Raw genomic sequence first — 23,741 nt, 5'->3', positions numbered from 1 at the left:
AAGAGTTAGTTGAAGCCAAGTTTTCTTGCAGCCCACCAGCCCGCTAGGCTGTGGCCAAGTTTCCTCCAGGGAAATCGACTGTGGAACACAGGCTGGGGGTGAGCCAAGTCCTAATGCGGTGTCCTTTGAAGGCGAGCCCAGCTTCACCATTTCAAATGCAATATGCTTATTGCCGGTCTGATTTTTATTGGGAAAAAGCAGTGGTGTACTTTCCAGGTCCCTGGGGTCTGAATTAAAATAAAGGAAGTACTTTAAAAAATCAAATCCAAATAGCAGGACTTGGAAGCATGCTGTTAAGCAAGGGTATCATAGACCTCAGAAGCTGCTTCCACACCAAGCCCTGAGACAAAGCCCTGCGGTAATTGCATTCGGAGGTCCCAAAGGCATTGGTAATGGGGGCCAGCTTCTCCTGGAGTCCTGTCTGCCTAGCAAAGCAGATCAATTACAAAAGCTACAGCTTTTGGAGTACCCAGCAAGTGCCGAGTCCTGTGCCGTATCCTACCCGTCGGTAAGATGGCCACCGTCATTTTGTAGATGAGGAAACTGAAGATCAGGTTGTTTTAAAAGCAAACAAAAACTTTCCTGAACTTACATGGGTAGTAAGTGGCAGAGGTGAGATCTGATCCCAGGGAATTTTTTTTTCTTTTTTACACCAAAATCTATGTGCTTTCCATTAGGCTAGAGTTTTTCAGATTGCCAACTGAGACCCAGTAGAGAGTCATGAAATCACTTCAGTGGGTTGCAACAAGAGTTTTCAAAAATGAAATAGAGTAGAGTGGAAAATATGACTGCACCACACGGATAAAGGTAGTTAGCATTTAGGGCCACCTGGGTGACTCAGTCGGTTAGGTGTCTGACTCTTGATCTCGACTCAGGTCTTGATCTCACGGTTGTGAGTTCGAGCCCCATATTGGGCTCCATGCTGGGTGTGGAACCTACTTAAAAAAAAAAGATAATTAGTGTTTAGTGAAATACATACACACATATGTATGTGTGTATATACACACACGCCTATACTTAACTATAACATATATGTTTGTACGTTCTGGATGTTGATCCCAAATATATTTGCTATTGTGGGCCACAGTCAAAAAATTTGAGAAAGCCACTGCTCTAGGGCATACTGCTTTCCAGGTGGTAAGAGCTAACATTTCCTACAATTTTGCGATGTGTTTGGAATGTTTTACATATGTGGGCTTAATTAATCATTATTGCAATACTATAAGGCCGGCTCTATTATATCCTTTACTGTTTACGGATGAGAAGACCGAGGTTCAGAGAGATTAAATAGTCTGCCCAAGGTCACAAAGTCAATAAGCAGCAAAGCCTGAATTTGGACCTGGATTGTGTGGCTTTCACATGCCTGGAGGCCCCTTGAGCTGCAGCACTATACGGTCAAAGTGACCGGTCCTGGGGCGTCTGATGCCCATTGAAGCAGTTGGCTGTGTTACCATGTTCCATGGTCTCCGTCTCCCACCTCTCTCTGTTTTCATTAGCAGAACAGGCTTGCAGATCTCTCTGTTGAATCTGTAGCTTCAAATTTCTCTCATCCTCCTATATTTTAGATTAATTAACCTCCTAATTATTTAGACATTCATTCACCAACTTGTGTGCAATTCAAATCTATTACACTTCAGGGGATGTGTCTATATCGTGTGTATTCTGCAGCAAATCCCACGCGGTCAGAAGAGAAGTGTAGGGGGAGATTTGTAGAATCAGTTTTTAAAAATTCCAATGCATTTCTGAGGCATCTGAAGTGTTGATGAGATAGCCGGGGTTCTTGGGTGCTTGACTTTTAAATTCACATTTCTGAAAAGTGAGATACAAAATTGATTATACAGTATGATCTCAACTGTGTTAAAAATGTATATAGAAAGGATTGGAAGGAGGTGAACAGTGGTTGCCTCTGAGTGGTGGGGTGATGGGTGATCTTGATTTGCTACTTTCACTTTTCTCTCCCCTTCACATTTCTTGCAATTGCTAAAGAGCATGGCTTTAAAAATTCACCAAATTAAAACTTAATTTCCAAGAGAGACTATGGGGTTGTATGTTATTTTAAGAAATGAGTGCAGTTTATAAGCCCAATGTATCACGCTTTTGGTACAAATTAGGAAGTATCAGAGCAGCTCCCCAGTAGGGTCTGAGTCACATGGCATGGCATGTGACATGGCAACACTGCCCACGTGGCTGCCACCTACACTCTTCCTGCTGCCCCACTCTGATGTGGGGAGCAGCCAGGCCAGAGCTTAGATTCTGCATCTGATGGCCCCCTGGCTAGGGTGAGGACCAGGTGCTCCAGAGCAAGCCACTGCAGAGTCTGACTTCCCACCACAAGGTGCCCTTGCCCTGAGGCTGACTTCGTGTCCTGATCACCTTTGTACTTCTTAAGGCCATGCCTGGGACCTGGCCCAGGAGGGGCAATAGATGGTTGAGGAACGAATGTGTGAGTTCATCAACTTCTACAGTGGGCACATATTTGAGGCTCAGCTCAATTTAGAAAGATGGTGTGGGTTTGGTTTCTGTATTTATTTTAAGGAATGGGATTGAGTAACTCTGGAAATAAGAGAGTAGCTTGTTCCAGTGGTTCTCCTGAGCTGCCTTTTTGGGAGTGCCAGTCTCCCTCCAGACCAATGGGCAGGAGGCAGCATCATGGGGTAATTCAGCAAATGGACTTTAGATTTAGAATGCCTTTGGTTTCTTAATGGAAAAACTAGTAGTGCTTACTACCAAGGGTTAGTTAGAAGTTAACCCTTAATTAAATGAGATAAAGCATGTGAATCTTTGAGAGTCATGTCTGGCACATGCTAAGTGCTCAGAAAATGTGGATGATGATGATGAGATCCAGATGATTTCTGGGGGTTTGATGCTGTGATTGGTGGAGCCTGAGTCAGATGTATCCCCCTGCGGTGGAGGTGGTGATGATACCTGAGCCATATGGACTGAGAATTGAAGAGGAGTGGCTTCCTGGGGAAAACCAGCATGGCCACACCTGAAGACGGATGAAATGGTTGTGGGTGGGCTGGGGTTCTGGGGGGCAGGGATACACAAGTTCATTACTGTAGATAGAAGAGAACATGGAATTTCAAAGCAGCAAAAATCAAACTTTGAGTGCCAACTTTTCCATGTGTTGCCTGAGTGAGTCACTTAGAATTTTGGACCTTGGTACCTTCTGGTCAGGCTCACCAATGGCCCCATCTTCTAGAACATTCACTCTAATTCCTTACCCTGGTGTACAAGGCTTTTCCCCATCTGAGCCTGGGCTTTCCCTACCTCACATGGAGTCATTTTTCGTTCCCATAACGTTGCTTGAATTTCACACCACTATGCCTTTGTACACACCGATTCTTCCGACTAGAATTTATTTTTACTCTTTGTACACTGAAAGTCCCTGCTCTTTCTTCGAGATAATGATGTTTAACACTTATTGAGGACTTGCTATATGCCAGGTGCATTTTTAAGCAGTTTGCATATGTTAACGTATTTAATACTCACAGCAAACCTAGGAGCGAGGCATTATTGTTACCCTTATTTAATAGATGGGAAAACTGAGGCAAAGATCATTTAAGTAATTTGCCCAAGTTCACACAATTAGTAGGTGACAGAACTGAGACTCAAACCCATACAATATTGCTGTAGAATGTCCTCTTTAGCCACTGACTGCATTGCCTGTCTGGCTTTAAGACATTGTTGAAAGTCAAGGCCAGTCACAGGAGACCCCCATTTGGCTCCCAGACCCTCAATCACAAGGGGGCAACAAATTTCAATTTTTGACCTTAGCTCTAAGTGAAAATTCCATCCAATCGCAGAGATACTTGACAGAACCGAAAGAGGATCACGCTTGTCATGCAGCCTTGTCAATTCGGACCAGCTAACCCGAAATGCACAATGAGTCAATATGTTTTCATAATCTTGGAATTATCTAATGATAAGCACAATTACACTGCATCGTATCACATATGCATTACAATCAGATGTTAAGTATAAACACTTCAAATATACCAAAATTCTGTAATTTTGACTTTATATATTTATTTTAATATACCATAGCCTTAAAAATAGAAGTGATGTGGGCCTTTGGGGCTCTGGAAGAGCCCTATTTGATGACCTCCTGCCCTAGATTCTCCCATCTTCTGCCTCACTCATTCCTCTTCACTACAGTAGCAAGGTGGACATTTCTCAGTTGCTACTTAACATGTCATATTGGGCTTGATTATCTAGAGCGTCCAAGGGTGGGTACTTGACAACCAGACTTCTTGGGTTCAAACCCTGCCTCTGCCATTTACCAGCTAAGAGAATGGGGAATGTGGTTAACCTTTCTGGACCTCAGTTTTCTTAGCTGTAAAATAAGGATAATTGCTGCGCCTACCTCACAAAACTGATGTGAGGATTAAATGAGTCATTACTAATGAGGTACTTGGATGGTCCCTGGCATGTGGAAGAGCTCAGTAATGTTAGCTGTTATTAGGATGAGCATGATGATGTCCTTGCTCCTCTCTTGGAGTTGTGCTCTTTGAGAGCAAGAGCTTCATTTTATTCCTTTTTGTACCCACAGAGCTTCCCAAGAGTTGTGCCCAGAATGGGTGCTCCCAAAAGGTCTGTGAAATAAATGAATGAATATCTCTATAAAAGGGGGCCGACTGTACCTAGCCCCCAGTGTTTATGGGGAAGATCAAAAGAAGGAAACCATACTAAAATGCCCTGTAAATGGTAAAGCGTGGGAAGGATGTTCCTTTCCTCTCTTATTCCATTTTTCTTCCATTCTTCCAGGCCCAGGCCTCCTTGACAGTTGTGATTCCTTAATTCACAGGGCTGCTCATGGACAGCACTGGACAGTCAGGCGAAGCAGGCAAATACTGACCAATGACCACCAGGCGTGCAGGTGCTAACCAACTATTGCCCGACAGGTGGGTGCTGACTAAGCACTACGAGGCAGGCAGGAGCTGACCAATCCCTAGCCTGGGTGGGTTATTCTGACGAGTTACCAGCACAACGGATACTGACCAGGGCCACTTGGGATGAGGGTCCCAGAAGCAGTGAGGCCCAGACTCAGACCTGCCTATGGCTCACTTGGTGCCTCCAGGGAGGCCCAGGCCCTGTGCTCAGAAACCGGGACCCCAGGGGTGGAGAGACCTGGACCCCCTCAGCCTGGGGCTTGGCCATCCTTGAGTTGAGGTTGTCTTCAGGGAGGAGGGGTTGCCAAGGCGACAGGCATTCTCTCATCCAGCGTGAGTTGTGGGAATTGCTTCATCTTCATTAGTGGCCTAGTGTTGTCACAGTATCTCTGGCACCCCCATTCCCCTCCTGTTTATGGCATCTTGGGCTTCCCCTGCCCAAGAAGGGAGCTGGAAATCACCAGAGGCTTTGGTTCTGTTTAGCCCAGAACTGAGTTGTGTGGAGGTGAATTTCTTTTTTTTTTTTTCCCTAAGATTTTATTTATTTATTTGAGAGAGAGAATGAGATAGAGAGCATGAGAGGGGGGAGGGTCAGAGGGAGAAGCAGACTCCCCGCCGAGCAGGGAGCCCGATGCGGGACTCGATCCAGGGACTCCAGGATCATGACCCGAGCTGAAGGCAGTCGCCCAACCAACTGAGCCACCCAGGCGCCCGTGGAGGTGAATTTCTGTCAGACCTGGGTCCTGATCAATGGTGTCCTGGAGCAGGGAAGGGGCAGAGGAGCACGGATTGGCCTTCACCATGGACAATGAACTCCAGGAGTGCTTGTTTATTATACCCTCTTGAGTTATGTTTCTAACAATGTCTGGTCTGTATCCTCTTACCTGCTCTTCCTTTCATGGTAGGTGGTGTTCACAGCTCCATTTTCTTTGTCCTGGGGATGACGCCAGCAGGGGTCCACAGCTTAGAAAAGAAACCTGTGGGATCCCACGAGCCCTGTAAACTTGGCTGGGTTGGAGGGCACGTGTGGTGCCCTGTGGCTTTGAAAAAGTCTATTACAATTTGTGACCTCCCTTCCGACTTTTCCCCCCTTGTCTTGTTCTCAGAGATTTGGTTATTCATATCTGAGAGGACTGGTTGGAATAATTTATTCCTTCAGTCACTGGTTCTGAGAACCCACTGCAAGCCTGGAGTGGGCACTCAGCTTGAGAGGGCGAATAGGACAGACTGCCCCTGTGGGTCTGGAGGCTGCCATCTAGAGGGAGAGACGGTGACAGCACCCAGATTCTAGCAAAGCGCCGGGATAGACAACTACTAACTGGAGGAACACATTGTTTATTAGGAGAATCATGGAGAGAGGGACTATTGCTGAAGAAAGAGCTAGAAGTCAGGGAGACTGTGCAGAGAAAGACTACACTTTGAAAGACAAGGAGAATTTCGATAAGAAAAGAATGGGAAGAAAACCTTACCAGAATAATTTTTAAAAACAGGAGGAAGAACAATTATGGGCTCTTCTCCTCATTATTTGGAAAGCACAGTGTTTGACATGGTGACGGATTCAACAGCGGGAGGCTTGGCCCCTATCTTTGAGGACGGGGTAAGGGAGAAGGGGCGATGGCTCGACATACGGCCAGCCGTGCTGGTGCGATAATCATGGCACAAATGAAATATTTTGGGACCATGGAGAAGGGAGATGATCACATGTCACAAGATAGTTGGCATTTGGCTATATTTCTCTTTTTAGTTTCTGCTTAGTTCATGATTTCCTGGAAAATGCCACCCCCTTCCCTCCCTCCATCCTCCAATCTTCATACCACCATCTTTTCTACAAACGGATTGGAAGGCAATTAGTCCATCTCACGCTAAGGATAATAGCTACCACTTATGGACTGGCTGTTGTACGTGGTCCCTTATTAAATCCTCCGTTCCATGGCATTAGTTATCTATTGCCACATAACAAATTAGCCCCAAATTTAGTGGTCTGAAATAATAACTTATTATCTCCTAGTTTCTGGGAGTCGGGAATCTGCAGGTGGCTTCACTGGGCCCTCCAGCTCAGGTCTCTCCTGAGCCACAGTAAGGGGTTGGCCAGACTGCAGTCCTATTAAGGCTTGACTTGGAGAGGGGGCTGTTTCTGAGTTCATTTATAGGGTTGTTGGCAGGATTCTTGGCGGGCTGTGGGCTGCTGCCCTCTGTTCCTTGTCACGTGGACGGCTCCACAGGGCAGCTCACAGCAAGGGGGAAGAGGCAAAGAGGGAAGGCAAGCAAGATGGAAGTCACAGTGTCTTGTGACCTAATCTCAAAAGCAGCATCCCATCACTTCTGCCATATTCTCTTCTTTAGAGGCAAGTCACTTGGTACAGCTTATGCTCAAGAGAAGGAAGTTACCCGAGGGCGTGAGTGCCTAGAGGTGTGCTCGTTGGGAGCCATTTTAGAAGCTCACTACCACAACCGGTCTCCATGGCAGGGGCTCTCTCTTTTTTCAGTAAAGGAATCTGAAACTCTGAGGCCGTGCTCAGGCTCATACACTCAGTGGCAGAACTAGAATCTGAACCAGTCTTTCTCCAAAGCCTGCCTCTTCCGCTACATCTTGCAGCCTCCTGTGGCTGGCTGACGCCTCTTGGGACAGACTAGATGACATCCTGACCCCAGCATCACCTGTTCGGGTGGCTTTATTGACAGCTGCCCAGCCTCATCCAGGGGCTTAGACGGCCAAGCCTGCATGGTTTTCCAATTCTCCCTGACCCTGACGGTATTTCTTTCCATTCCGGTTTTAGACAGCAGTGAGGTACAGGAAAGGCCAAATATTCAATGCCTTTGAGCAGCTCCTTTCCTGAAAGCCTCTGCACTAACTGCCCAGGGTCTTGTTGAAAGCACTTGAGTGAGAACATGCACCTTGCAGTAATGTACTTTTTCCACAGATGATTAATCAGGAGCGTCCCCGGATGGTTTGGCACAGATGGAGGGAAGGGAGAGAGCCAGATCATAAATCCAAATAAATTTATAGCCTCACCATCCATCCCATTATTATATCAGGAAGGCTGTGTTTCCCTTTAGTGCTTGAAGATATAGAAGAGGTTTTGCATATTGAGGGCTCAGTACAGATAGACAAAACCCACCAGGCAGGCTTTTGATGGAGAGTAACCAAGGGGAATTGTTATGGACCAACTTCAGGATCTTGCCTTTGTGGATAGGGGCAGCCTTACAGAAGGTTCATGTGAAATTCTTAAGGCACTTCATATGGCTGCTTTAATTTAGTTCTTTCTTACTTCCTATTTTGCTCCATTTGAAACTTCCCAAAGATTACTGCCTTTCTATCTGCACATCTCCTGATATATCTTGTCCACAGTAGGTACCTAGTAACTTTCACTCCAGGGAACATGTAACTGTCTCCTAAATGAACTTAAACAGCCATCTTTCCATTGGTCCCAGCTCAGCTGTTTCTATCCCCTGAAGCCTGGAGTGATAGAGCCAGCTCTCTGTTCCTGCAGCTGTCCACATCCATTGTGCTTTTGTCGGTCTATCTGGCCAGGAGGTGCTGTGCATCAATGTGCTATTTCATGTTTCAGGCTTTAAAATTATTGAAGAAATGTCCTGATGAGGCTGTGGTTGTTCTGAATCTGCTCTTGGTCCTTGCCCTGATTTCTGGGTTTGCTCTATGTGGGCCTCTTTCCCTCTTGTTACCTGTGTTTCCCTCTGCATTCAAGGTAGAGAGCAATAAACCATCTCTATTTTAGGATGAGTGAAGACAGACAAGTTTCTCAGTAAAAGGAACACTGGGACCAGATTTCAGTGTAAAAGTTGCATTGTTTCCGATATTGTCCCTTTTATGGGATGGTGGAAAAAACACATTGTTCTGCCACTTCCTTGATACATTCTGAACCTGACTTTGCTTATCTCTGTAATGAGACTATTTATTACTGTCCTGCTTACCTCACAGGGGTAAGGTGGGAATCACAAGAAACAGTGGATAGAAACCACTCTATGATATGATGTTTGTGGTGGTATAACACCATAGTGATGTTAATGATGCCTCATTCATAAAGCACTGTATGAATATAGGATTATAGTATCACCCCCATTTATACCAGTATCAGGTATTGCTACTTTATTTTCACATTTATCCAGAGAGTACATTAAAATCTATTGTTTTTCATAGTACAAAAAGCATGTAAGACTTTTGACAAGGGTTCCAAGACCATCCAGTGGGGAAAGGACAGTCTGTTCAACAAATGGTACAGGGAAAGCTGGATATCCACATGCAAAAGAATGAAATTATATCCTTACCTTATGCCATATACAACATTAAATCAAAATGGGCTAGAAAACCTAAGTATAAGACCTAAAACTATAGAACTTTTTGAAGAAACCACAGAGGAAAACTTTCATAACATTAGATTTGACAATGATTTCTTGGATACAGGTTTAAAAGCACAGCAACAAGGCAAAAACCAGACAAACTGGACTTCATCAAAATTGAAAAGTTTTTGTCTGTTGAAGAATGCTTTTAAGAGAATGAAAAGACAACCTATGAGAAAGGGAGAAAACATTTGCAAATCATAGATGTGATTAATATGCAGAATATATAAAGAACTCCTACAACTCAACAACAATAAAAAATCCAATTTGAACATGGGCAAAGGACTTGAATAGACATTTCTTCAAACAAGACATACAAATGGCCAACAAGCACAAGAAAAGATGCTCAACATCTTAATCAGGGAAATGCAAATCAAAACCATAATGAGATTCCACTTCACACAAATTAGGATGGCTATAATACAAAAAAGGAGAAATAACCAATGTTGATGAGGATGTCGAGAAGTTGGAAACCAGTGGAAATATAAAATAGTGCAGCTGTTGTGGAAAACAGTATGGGGCTTCCTCAAAAAGTTAAATAGAGAATTACCATGTGACCGAGTGATTCCACTTTTAGGTATATACCCAAAATAATTGAAAGCAAGGACTTGAACAGTTACTTGCACACTGATGTTCATAGCGACACTATTTACAATAGTCAAAAGGTGAAGACAGACCAAATGACGTCTGAAGATAACCATCAATAGAGGGTACATGTGGTATAGACATGTAATAGAACACTAATCAGCTTTCAAAAGGAATGGTATTCTGATACATGCTACAACATGAATGAACCTTGAAAACATTATGCCAAGTGAAATAAGTCGAATACAAATTGATAAGTATTATATGATCCCACCCATATGAGGTACTTAGAATAGGCAAATTCATAGAGACGGTAGAATAGAGGTTTCCAGGAGGTGGCAGGAGGGAGAAATGGGAATTTATATCTAATGGGTACAGAGTTTCTGTTGGGGATGATGAGAAATTTCTGGAAATGGATGGTGGTGATCCCTGTACAACATTGTGAATGTACTTAATGCCACTGAATTGTACCCTTAACAATGGTTAAACTGGTAAAACATCTGTATATTTTACCACATTAAAAACTTTTTCTCTAGGGGCACTTGAGTGGCTTAGTCGGTTAAGCGTCTGCCTTCAGCTCAAGTCACGATCTTAGGGTCTTGGGATTGAGCCCCACATTGGGCTCCCTGCTCAGCAGGGAGTCTGATTCTCCCCCTTCCTCTGCTCCTCCCCCTAGGTCGTGCGCTCTCTCTCAAATACATAAATAAAAAATCTTTTAAAAAACCTTTTTTTAGGGCACCTGGGTGGCTCAGTTGGTTAAGCGACTGCCTTCGGCTCAGGTCATGATCCTGGAGTCCCTGGATCGAGTCCTGCATCGGGCTCCCTGCTCAGCGGGGAGTCTGCTTCTCCCTCTGACCCTCTTCCCTCTCATGCTCTCTCTCATTCTCTCTCTCAAATAAATAAATAAAATCTTTAAAAAAAAAACAAAAAAAACCCTTTTTAAAAAAAAAATGTTTAGAAATCTTACCTTAAGATATATAGATGTTATTAATTTGATTTTTTTGTCGTAAAATACCTTTTATTTTTTACTATTTAAAAGTGTAACAGTTCCTTGAATAAAAAGTGGAAAAGGCTGATAAACTTAAACCAAAAGGGGACAATTAGAACATTCCTTATCCTAGAGGTAGCCACATTTAAAACCTTAGTATCCTTCCAGACTGTCTCTCTCCCCCATCCCATTTTCCTTCTGTTTCCCTCATGATGCACTTCTGTGCCCTTTCATTCTTCAGGGGCTTTGAGCTCACTCTCCTTTCTGAGTTCTCATCTGTATCAGAGTTTGGTTGTATCCTTCCAGTGGGTGGAAAAACATTTTCTAAAACCAAGCAGAGTGATAAAACACTGAAAAGAAGCCAAGAAATATGTGATCAGAACACTCCAATTCATGCTGAGACCATTTGGAAGTTGTGCTGGAAAGGACAACTTTCAGCACACGATGCCCAGAAGTCTCTGAAGATGTGTGACCAAAGGCATGATCTGCAACATTCACTATAGTCCACATCACAGAAGGAAAAAAAAAAAAAATATATATATATATATTATATATATATATATAATATATATTAGCTCCTACCTGTCCTGCATTCTAGCCTTTTTATTGGGTTGTAGGGGCAACCTACAACCTAGCTGTGTTCTTGGTCAACATGTTCTTTGCAGAAATTGAGATTCCTTGTTTTCCCAAGCAGGAGCATGCCTTAAAGCTACCCTTACCTTTTGAGTTATGCATAGGGTGCTATCCAGCTAATTGCAGAGTGGGAATTTCTGTTATTCTCTATTTACCATAATATAAAAGGTAAATGGATAACTTCCTTTTCAAGGAGCAAATAAGCTTCTGCTCAGTGGGGGGTACCCTTCCTGTTGAGCATCCCAGGGTCTGCCAAAGTAGGTAGACTCTGGACAAGGCTCCCTTCAGGGAGCTTTGCCTTCCATGGTCCTAGATCTGCCACTTCATTTGGTTGTTCAGGAGACAGAAACATTGCTGGAGCTTAGATTTTACTTTGAGAAAAGGAGTAAAAGGGAGCCTGGTTTCTAAGGGCAAGGCAGCTATGCTGCTGATTTGGCATTATTCCCCCCAGGGCTGTCTGCCCCACTTCTCAAGTATAGTTTCAATAATACAGTGAGAACTTAAATCCAGGTTTCTATTTTTATTACTTTAGGTTTCCTTAAGCACATCCCATAATTTCCATTTTCCCTTGGCTGTTTGGCTCCATTCCACATAGTGTTGTCTGCCTGTGCACCCGGCCACGGAGGCCAGTTGGGCTGGCTTCCCTTTGCTTCTATTGTTCTTCCCTTAATCTTGCCCTGTGTGGGTCTTCTGGGAGCCAACACACAGTTTGGTGTGTTTCTTCTCCTGGGGGACATTCCAGATGGTCCTCAAGTTTACCCTGATCCTCTCAATACTTCTGCGCAGCTCTTAAAGCTTTTGTAATGCTTTCCCCAAATAGTTCTTAAACATTCATTAATTAACTCACTCATTCAACAAATATTTATAAAGCACTTACATTCCAGGGCCTCTGTTAAGCACGAGATGTATTTGTGGAGAAAATCCCTATCCCTGAATTCAGTTGAAATGAAGAAATAGGTTTCCCGCTCTCTTTACAATAATTCTTTGTGATGACCTGACACTGTGAGTATAAGCTCAGTGTCTTGGGAGCAGAGAGAATGTGTGGGGATTTTCCCTTTTCTCTCTTCCTTCCTTGCTCCTAAAACATCACGACCCTGCTAATCTCCCGCCTGAGCACCGATTACATGTTGCTCTTCATCAAGATCCTATCCTAGGTTCTCTCCTCTTCTCTTTTCTTATCATACCATGTTCTGTTTCTTGTTTTTTGTTTTTCTGGATGGCTTTTTTGTTTCCCTGGACTCTAGTTACCACCAAATACTGATGAGCTCCCCCTCTATTTCTCCAGGTGGGACTGCTCTCTCGAGCTCCCTCTGCCATATACCCCCGGCCTCCTGGGTATGTGTCCCACATGCGCTTGCAGTTCAGCATATGGAAGCCTTCATCTTTCTCCCAAACCTGCTCCTCCACAGCTGTTACCTCCACACGTGGGAAATCTCACTCCCTTTTCTGCTTAACACCCTTTAGTGACTCCCAGTTGGTTCTCAAATAGGTCTGTAGCTTTTTAGTGTGGCTGGCAAGTTCTGCTGTGATCCAGCCCTTGCTAACCTTTCGAGTTCAGCCCTTGCTTCAATGCCCCATACGCTGGCCAGGCCCGCCCAGCACGCTTCCAGGCTGGCCAGGCTTCCGGGCTCGGATGCTCTTCTTGCCCATCACGGCTCCCCCCTTCTCCTCCTCTTCAGTCTGCATGTTCAACTCCAAGTTTGTTTGCTTGTTTGTTTTCGGATGAAATAGCTTCATTTCTCCCAGTAACTGCCACCTGTGTGCTCTATCAACCTCTTCTTCCTTTCTTATTGAGTCGTAAGGACAGAATAGATAGGGCCCTGGAGCTTATTCCAATTTGCTGGGTTTGGTGCATGAAACACTGACTAGCAGTCGTTACAGGCTCCTCAAGCTGGGGCAACTATAGTGGGTTGAACAGTGTCACTCCAAAATTCATGTCCATCTGGAACCTCAGAATGTGACCTTATTTGGAAATCGGGTCTTCAGAGATTGAGTTTTAAGTTAAGATGAGGTCATACTAGATCAGGGTAGGCCCTAATCTATCAACTGCTGTCCTTATAAGAAAGCCGTGTGAACACACACAGGAATGAAGGCCACGTGACAACGCAGGCAGAGATCAGAGCGATGCATTTGTAAGCCAAGGAACGCCAAGGCTTGCCAGCAACTATGGAAGCTGGGAACAGGCAAGGAAGGATTCTTCCACAGAACCCTCAGAGGGAGCATGATCCTGTTCCCTTGAGTTTGGATTTCTAGTGTCCAGAAATGTGAGGGAATAAATTTGTTGTTTTAAGCTGCCCAGCTGTTACGGCAGCCCTAGGAAACACATGCCGTGATTGTCCCCTTGCCCCCTCCATGACGCTTATGTGCGTAGAACCTTCATGCTGGAGTTGGATCACTGGACAAGTGGAACTAGGTTGCTGAGGGCATTCAGTGCCCTCCTGTGCCTCTCTACACCCCTGTGCAGACTGTAGTCCTGCGGGATGGTTCGTGGTCTGCTCGCAGAGTGGACAGGCTCTGGTTGGACCCAGGAGTGTGCCCCATCTTTCTTCCATCATCTCTGCGGTGAGGATGTACAGAGCCTGAGCTTTCCACCTTAGGCCCCGACGTCCTCAGGATGGGTTCCCTGGAGAGTGCTGTTGGCAGCTTTAGCTTGTGAGCTCACCGAGCTTTGGGAGGATTTGTCATGGCCTCAAGGGGTTGGCTCAGTATATAAGTAGAGTCTGGAGTTTGGGGCCTGTGCCTGCTGGTGCCGTTTGATGCTGAGGGAGATAATGCATCTGCAGTGTGAGTCCCTCCTGTTCCCTGCCAAGGCATGTCCTTACTAAGGCTGTTCCTCCTGATGCAGGAAAGACACGCTGCACATCTTAAGGTGTCCTTGTAGGCCCCCGGGCCCCTGGCCTGTCTTCTCTGGGAATACTGCATCTGACTGTCACTGACTTAGCCCTGGCTTGTGAGTGCTAGAGAAGAGGAGGGGAAGAGGAGAAGGAGGAGGATGGGGAGGGCACGCAGCTAAGAGTCTCCCTCAAATTGGAATGAGCTCCAGGGGCCCACCCACTGCTATCATTATGATGTCACAGAAAGATGCAACGGCAGGAGGTGGGGGGGCAGATTCATGAGGTCATCTGGCCCAAAGCCCTCTTCGATCTTCCATGCCACCAGGATGGCAGAGCTTGGCACATGCTTCTGGCAGCCAAGCTCTTGAATACCCAAGGCCACACAGCAGCAAAGTCAGGGAATGAGCTCCCTGGGCCGATGCCCCGCTGCTCATCTGGAAAGTTCTACAGGGTTCTCACTCGTAGTCAGCAAACCAGACTCCTCACCTTAGGGACTATCAGACCAAGCTTCTCTTGGGATCCTTGAAGACTGCCGATAACGAATGTGAAATGATGACTCATGTCATGTTTAAGCAAGACTCCGGGTGTGCGTGTGAGTGGGGATTGCTCAAAATCATGTTGAGGTGCTGCTGATTGCATCAAAGCCTCTGCGAGGGGGAGGGCGGGAGAGAGAAAAGGTAGCTGTGGATTTTGATAGGAAAAGGGAGCAAGCACCTAAGAAACTTTATGAAGAAGGATAATCTGTGGTCATGGCTGCTTTTGTTTTCAAATCCTCTGGGAAAAACGCGGCTGATTTCAAAGTTCTTCAGCGACAGAAAGTAAGAGAGACTTAAGCAATGATCAAATGAAGTTCCCGAAGTCAACACGGAGCAGTGAGGGCCAGGGGTGCTCTCCAGAGAGAAGCAAGGGCCAACGATGTGGCCTGGTCCCCGCTTCCCCTGCTTTGGGGAGGGGGGGTTATTAGCACATTGTCAAATGCCTGCTCCATCCTAGTCCGAAAACCCCCAGAGGGTGACCATGTGGCCGGTTCGTTACAAGAGTCTTCAGGATATCACCCATGCAATTTTGCCCTGACAGCGTTTCCAGCCGTCGGCTGGATTTACTTCTTTCTGCTTCAAAATCATCACGCCCCTTGTAACGAAAGCTAGAGGCAAACAGTTTGCATCAAACTTTTCCCAGTTTTTCTGGAAAAAAACATACTGTGGCAGACTAGAATTCGGTCGAAGGGGCAGGATATTTGACGTCATCCAGGCCAAAGCACAGCCCCCGCTTTCCAGCTGACACCCCGGAAAGCCTCACAGATGCCGCCTCTTCGAGACTCTTAAAGCAGGATAGGAAGGATCTGATGGGCATGTTTTAGGGCTCCATGAAGAAGGTGAAAGATACAGCCTGCTTAAAAGCACTTGTCTCCAGAAGCTCCTGGCCAAAGAGAGGTACTAGGTCTTTGCTTCCATGGAGCAGAGCTGAGAGGCACAGCTTTGGGACACAGGGCACAGATATTGGGCTTGAAACCAAAATTCTGGGGTCAAGGCCCAGCTCTCCTACGCACCGTGTGACCTTGGGCAAATCCTTTCACCGAAGTTTCCTCTTAGGTGAAATGGAAGGAATAACTCCATTAAAAATTGTTAGAAGGACCACACGGCATATTTGAGTATTGTAAAATGCTAGGCAAGGATTGGTGTGGTGATTCTTGCCGGGGTGAATCTGAGACGCAAAAGGGCAGTGTCTGTGGTCACATTGCAAACAGCCAAGACGCCTGAGTGGCCACAAACATTGGGTTTAATCATACGATCTGCTCTTTTCTGAGAGCAAAAGGTCTGGAAGAATTTTTTTTTTTTTTTTTTACTTCTAGGTGACTGGGATACTCTTTCTTAGAACCTTCTAGCTGAAAAAAATCTTCTGTCTTACACTGCCATTGAGCAAAAGTCTTTGGGCCACTCTGCCCACCCTCTTGAGCCTTTGATTCTTCATCCCTGAAGGGAAAGGGGAGGATAGATTTCCCCAGTGGTCCATCTCCACTCGAAAGGTGTATGGCTCCACACACCCAGAGGAAAGGTTTCGGTTGTGTCAAAACAGCTTTCTGAAACACAAGTTACATGTCAGGAATCACGCTGAGCGGTGGGAGGAGGACCCCAACGTCTCTGGTTCTCTCACAAGCTCGAGGACACCCATGCCCAGGTAACCGGCTCTGCTCAGGGCAAGCGCACCCAGCATTTCAGAGTGCCGGCAGAAGGTAAGGGAACTGAGAGAAGGGCGGCAATCCCGGGCCTGGAGGGGGGAAGGAGGGAGTAGTGGGGGTTGCGACCCTGAGCTGTGAGAAGGGCTGGCAGGTGCAGAGCCACACACGGGATGAATAGCTCGTGTCGAGGCTTAGAGGCCAGAAAGGGGAGGCGGCAGATTCTGTTACTCACTTACAGTCCTAACAAAAAGAAAAACACATAGACCCCGAGGTTGAGGAGTTGCTCTTATGTTCTGGGTACAGAGCCCGGGCCGGTGGTAATTGGGACACGTTTCTGAATTAGTTGGCCCCAGTTTCTCACTTCGGCCCTCCTTATGTATTGGCAGGTGTGGTTGAGTGCCAAGCCGAGTCCTGGTAGGACTGGGCGCCCACACCCTGCGTGCGCGGGGGCCCCCTGGGTGGAGGCCGCTTTCCTGTCTGGGCACTGCCACTTTCCATTCACTTCCCACACTGGTGTTTTGACACGTTAGCGCCTGGCCTGTTAACATAGGATAACAAGGGAGTGCGCCCAAAGGCGGTGCCAGGCTCCGGAGCTGGCTCCAGGCCAGGGCAGCCTCGTTGAGCTCCTTTCCCTGGGGTGGCGAGGGAGGCAGCTACTTGGTAGTTTGGCTCCTCTGAACGCTTCCAAACCAGCATCTCTCCAAATGTCAGGGAGGAGAGTTTATGACTTCGTCCTTTTATGATGTGCCTTTAAGGCCAATTATTTCTAGAGCTAATAATCTCCTAATACCTCATTGAATTAGGCATTGGGAGGAGAAGGCATACACTTTAAAATCCATGAAATTACAAGTGGATTGAGTGATTCAGTGTTCTGGATGAATGCCTTATAGTCTGCGGTCATCATCATTATTATTAATATTAATAAGCCTTTATTCACACACGCACACACACACAAACACACGCCCATGGGGCCCTGGGCAGAGCTCATAGGGGACACAGCCTCTGTCCTCAGGGATCCAGAGGAGGCTGTCTCTAAGACACTGCAGTAAATCACACGAGTATTGTAACTGTCAAGGTTTTAAACACCTAAAAATCAGCACTATCATTAGCAATCAGTAATCACTGTTATAGAAGAATAAATCTTGTAATCTCCAAATTACCTGTTTGCACCAATTAGAGTTCAACTGATGAAACATACCAATCAAAGGGGAATTTACTGGAGGCACCCAGGCTTATCTAGGTTTAAAAAAAAAAAAAAAACCAGGAACCTGCTGAGCTCCCAAACTGTTGTTCCTTAGCTCAGTCTCTGTTAGGGTGGATTTTCTGGAAGCGGAGCTGACAAAGCCCTACACAAGTACCCCCAGGCAGGAAGGAGTCCGTTTTCATTTGTTTATTTATTCATTTATTCCCTGCCTGCCTACAAAAAGGATTTGAGGTAGGTCACACTAAAAACACAGATCTCATAAAACAGTTTTTTAAAAAAATTAAAAGGAGGGGCGCCTGGGTGGCTCAGTCAGTTAAGCGTTTGCCTTCCACTCAGGTCATGATCCCGGGTCCTGGGATCGAGTCCAGCATTGGGTTCCCTGCTCCGTGGGGAGTCTGCTTCTCCCTCTGCCTCTGCTTCTCCCCCTGCTTGTGCTCTCTTCCTCTCTCTCTCAAATAAATAAAATCTTGAAAAAAAAAAAAGAATTCTGAAACCTATTAAAAAAAATTAAAAGGAAAGCTGGAAATCTTAGGGGTGGAGGTGGGGGCACTGTGCTTGAACGTTGAGCTTCCACAAATCTTCGTGGGTCCCTTTCTAAGCACCAGGCTGGGCCCTGCAGGCACTGGAGGAGAAGCATGTCCTCCTGTGCCCTGTAAGGAACTTCCAACCTTGGGTGTGACACAAACATCGATCGGATTGAGTTCTGAGAGTCTCCGAAGGCAGTGCACGGAGGAATCCCATTGTGAGCTCTCAGCTCACAATGAAAGAAAGCAGGTACCTAGGGAGGTAGATTTCCAAAAAAAGACTGAAGGGGCCCAGGGGGAAAGAATCTCAGTGTTTTTACCGATTTCCCAGAAATGTTCTCCATGTGGTCACTTCTTGGCTGGCCTTAGATGAAGGACATGAAAATGTGGACCCACTGAGCCTTCTCTGGTTTACTCTGGAGTTTTGGAAAAACCTTGATCCGGTGTTTGCAACAGAGCAAAGCCAGGGGGCGGGGGCTGGGAAGAAGTGGGGAATGGGAGCTGGAGGTGAAAAGCAGTCCCCTAGGAGATTTGGCTCAGGAATTAGGAAGTGAAATGGTTGTTCAAACCAGTGAGACTCTTCTTAGCAGCCGCACGCAGCCCTGTGCCGTGTGCCAGGCTTCCCCTAAGGGTGCCTCTGCACACTCTGCTACTGCAGTAGTCCCAGCATCCCCATCCTTGCTCTTCCCTGGAGCTTGGGCACATTGTCATTTTTCCCAGCCCCTACCTGGCTTTATTGCTTGCCCTCTATGGTTCTGCTTTATACTGCATCTCCAGGAAATTATATCGTTGTCGTATTAGGGCTCACTTTATGTTTGTTTTGTTTTTTGTTTTAAGGGTACTGTGAGTTCACTCTGATGTCTGCCCTTGAACATGATAAGATTGTTATAATGGCCGAACTGTTTAAGCGGTACCCGAGAGTATCTCCACATGATGCCTTCTGTTGGTAGGCAGCCTCCCCGATGACCCCAGTCGCCACCTAACCCCCCGCCACCTCCTAGTATTCATGCTTTTGTGTAGTCCTCTCCCACACTACTCAGGGTTGTTCTGTGTGACCAGCAGGACACCACAGTGTTAAACCCTGTGCCGGGTGCTACGGATAGGACAGGCATAGTCTTTGACCTCATGGAGCTTACAGAGCTGGCAGTCTATAATGAAGAGAGCATGGACTTCAGAGCTAGATAGGACTGGCTGAATTTCGGCTTCTTCCCTTGGCTGTGTGACTTTGAGCAAGTTATTTGACCTCTCTGAGCCTCTGTTTCCTCATCTTTAAATCAAAGTAATATCCTCCTTAGAGAGATTGGTGCGGATTACATGTGACAGTGTATATAAAGTATTTGCCACAGTTTCCAGGTCTGGGTGACTCCTCCATAAATATTACTCCCTCCGGCAGTGCTGGTGCTGAGAGTACGGTGATGAATGGGAGGTCACCTCTGCTTTCGGGGGGCTCGCAACCGAGTGGAGGGGACAGATGTGTACTCACTAAAGTTCAAGGCACGCTGCAACAACTATTGTAGTAGAGGTGGACAGGGCAACAGAAACCCAAAGGAAGGCACAGGGAGAGCGTCGTAGAGCCTAGATGACATTTTAACAAGCCCTAGAGGGAAAGGAGAATTTTCGTCAGTGGAGAAGGGCAAGAGCTTTGCAGATAGGCAGTCGTTAAGCATCTGCCTTCAGCTCAGGTCGTGATCCCAGGGTCCTGGGATTGAGCCCCGCATCGGGCTCCCTGCTCAACAGGAAGCCCGGTTCTCCCTCTCCCACTCCCCCTGCTTGTGTTCCCTCTCTTGCTGTGTCTCTCTCTGTCAAATAAATAAATAAATAAATAAATAAATAATCTTAAAAAAAAAAAAAAAGAGCTTTGCAGGTAGGGAGAGAAAATCCCGAGAAGTCATGAGGTGTAAAACCTCCTGGTAAAAGAAATGGAAGGTGCACTAGCTCTTGGGGATATTGCTTCTCTGTAGAGGGCTGTGATCTCTTCATCGGTAAACCACAGCCGCTGAGCTGGAGAGTAAATGCTCCTTCTAACTCATGTATTCCACAAGGGCAGGGAGTCCTGCTTTATTCATGGCCAATTTCCAGCTCCTAACACATGGTAGGCACTCAGTAAATATTTATTAAATGAGCAGGTATAATTTTATGCGTAAGCAGCTTGTCCAAATGAAAAAATCAAGGAAATTTTTTTTTCCATTTACTTGACATAAGTCATTTCCCTGGGGTACGTGTGTGGTGACAATTAACCCGACTACATGATGTCACTATGTTTTGTCAAAGTCCTCCTGACATTCTGTTCCTTCGATTTCCTGGCCGTGCCTCCTATTTCTTCCTCACACTCCCGAGTCTTGCTGTGGGATCCTGGCATTTCCTTGGAGATTTCTTTAAGCACTCAGCACCATGTCATAGGTCCAGGTGGGGCAGACCCAGCTCACTTTGAAGAAGCTTTGCATGTTTTCCTTCACTTAACTTCCAGTTGGCTTTTGGTGTTTCTACGAATGGAGTGACTTCAAAACCAGATCTCAACAGAAGAAGGGCAAAAGCCATTGAGCTACAATGCCGTAAGATGGGGCTGGCTGGTGGTGAAATTGTGCAGGGAGGGGGCTAACACCCTGGTGGTCCCCCCCACCCTGTTTTGACTCTGCTCCCCTCCACAGGCCTGTGCTTAAAACCCTCCTGCTCTTTTCTTCTCCACTGGGACTCCCCTAGTACCTCATCCCCTGAGGCTTAGTCTGCTCCAGCCTTTCCCAATCACCCTTGTTCTTTCAAAGCTCATCCTGGGTTCCATTTCTTCTGAGATCTGTGGGCTCCTCTGGTTTTGGTACAATTCAGTCCACACTTGATGCCCATACAGTGCCTAGATCAGTACTAAGCTCACCGGGTGCAAGATGAATGAAACGCGATTCTTGGCCCCTGCTCAGCTTTCGAGGATGAGAGTCACCAAGATGTCAAACCAAACTATGCAGAACTAATAAAGGACAGTCTTTTTTAGGCAATAAATTTGCATGCTACCAGGAGCTTTTTGAAGTCAGTGACTTACCTTCAAAGCCTCCTTTTTGTTAAAAACAACTTTTAAATGTTTTCTTTTTTTCTTAACCGTAAAAGCAGGAGAGCAGTACTTATCAATGGTAGAAAACTTGGAAAGTGAAAGCCTATATAAGTAGGGAAACAACTTGTTGATTATCTCAGCACCTCAGCAAGCCAGCATTGGCCTATTGTCCTGTCTTTTTTTTCTGTGCACTGGAGATCCTGTGTTGATATAATTTTGCATACCACTTTTGTTAGTGAGCGTTATATCCCAGCCATTTTGCAGGGTTACAAAACACACTGAAGAGTGATTCTAATGGTAGGAGTTTGTCAGCAAGTAGGAGGACTGAATTTATTTGGCACAGAGACTTGGGGTAGTCTCTCTAATAATACTCCCGTTTCTGTGGCTTCGAGGACAAGCCTGCCTCCCAGCAAGCGCCTCCATGGCATATTTGTAACTCAGCTGATCTGCTCAGCCCTTCTCTGGAGAAACAGCAACCTGTGCCGTGAGGTGTGAGCATTTCCAGTCTTCAGATTCTCCACTTCCTCCCTTCCCCCACCCCAATTTCCTTCATCTCCAGCAAGCGATAATATCTTTCATTTGAGCTTCTTCCCTGCCTCCAATGACTGCCTCCCCTGATGAATTCTCTCTGGGTGACTTTGGCATTTGCATATTTCCTCGCTTGGATATTCTGAGATGTTGGAACCAGAGAGCAAGGTTGATGCGATCAGGTACTTAGCTGAATGAGGCTTTCTCGGGAACTGCACAAATGTTTGGAGTCGGGTGTGTGCCAATAGACAATTAATTGAAATGTGGACACAGCAAGCTTCTGGAGGAAGGAAACTGAAATTGAGAAATTAGCTGTGGGAAGCCATCCTCCACAAGATACAAAATAGTATTTGGGAATCTCCTTTACCTCACAGTGAAATTGATGTGGTACAGACAGAGAAGAAAACCCAAACCAAAACAAAGAACAAGTGTAGGATCAAGGTTGATTCCCGCATTACCAGAGCGGGAAGGCATTTTCAGAGAATACTGCTCTGACCCTCTTGGAGGTGGAGGAAAGCCCAAGGTCAGTGGCAAGTCGGGACAAATTCAGGACCAGAAGCTAGATGTCCTGACTCCAGCCCAGGGCACTTTCCATTTTATAAGCTGACTGTCTACCTGGAGACCTGGATTATCATATCAGGAGCAAAAGGGCGAGGACTGTGATTTAAGCATTTTCCCGTCACCAATGACTTTGCGAATACATTTAGGAAAATCCATAACAAAACCAAGGTACTTGCTGACTGTAGCCTTAACTCAGGAATGGAAGCACATCTGGCCCACCATTACGGAGCTTCTGCTCCATGTCTGGCTGTCTGCTAAGCCCCGGGAATGGAGGTGATTACAAACAGGGTCCCTGCTCTGCACCGTGTGATGTTGGCCGCTCCCAGGAGGGGCCCAGCTCCTGACTATCCTCTTCAAAATATGAAGCCTCTGGGTCCATCTACATTTCTCTATCTTCAGGAGAATGGACCTTTCTCCTTAAGATTTTTTATAAGTGATGTATAAGAAAAGAGAGGCTCTGGCCGTAACGTTGCTTTTAGGATTCAGATGGTCTCAGAGTGATATGAAAATCACCTTTCCATCATTTGGGTATATATTTCGTTGTTCAGGACCAGAGGGGATCAGTTTTAGGTTTCCCCTAGAACATGGTTCTCAATGAACCATGAGGCATCAGCACTACTTGGGAACTTGTGAGAAATGCAGATTCTCAGGTCCCATCTCAATGCTACTCAATCAGAGACTCTGGCAGGGCCCAGCAATCTGTTTTAACAAGCCCTCCAGGGGATTCTGATGCATGGTAAAGTTGGAAAACCATTGCCCTAGAAAATATGATTTGGAAATCCGGGCTGCTGAATTCCAGCACCAGGGAGGTAATCTATTTTTTATTATTGGACCCTTAAGAATAAGCTCTCTTCATTTCAGAATACCCAGGTGAGCTGTTTCTATACATTGCTGAGTGTTAAACAGGAAAAAACGTCCAAATAATTCTTCAAAATTTAACTGACCAGCACAGTCAGACATAATTCTGGTAACCTGTCGTATTTCCAGTAAGCACGATATTTGCATACTTTAAAGTTGCATGGAATAACTGAATAAGTTAATTGATTGCTTAAGCTGTTATTTTTAGAATATCGCTGCCTTACCTCATGTGAAAGTTTATTCCAAATTCAAATGGGAACATTTTATTACCCCAAAATGTTTTCCCATATACTTGAACACGTTACTAAGGAAACCAGCTGTAACATTGCCGTGATATTGTTGCTCTAACAAATTAACGATTCAGCAGTGTATATGCCATACTATAATGTTTTTTTTTTCTCTCTAGAAAATTTCACACTTATTGAATTTATCCATTTCTAACGTTGGACATTGGAAGCAACGCTATCGGGAGAAATCGTATCCCAGAGTGACAGCGGAGGTTTCCCTGGGATGTGTTTTGTGCGGTTTGAGCAGAGGCTGTGGTAGGTGGCTTTTC

The sequence above is a fragment of the Leptonychotes weddellii genome, chromosome 4 (assembly GCF_054177405.1).
Source record: "Leptonychotes weddellii isolate Sample4059 chromosome 4, ASM5417740v2, whole genome shotgun sequence".
Taxonomy (NCBI): Eukaryota; Metazoa; Chordata; class Mammalia; order Carnivora; family Phocidae; genus Leptonychotes; species Leptonychotes weddellii.
This window is presented reverse-complemented; position numbering follows the sequence as displayed.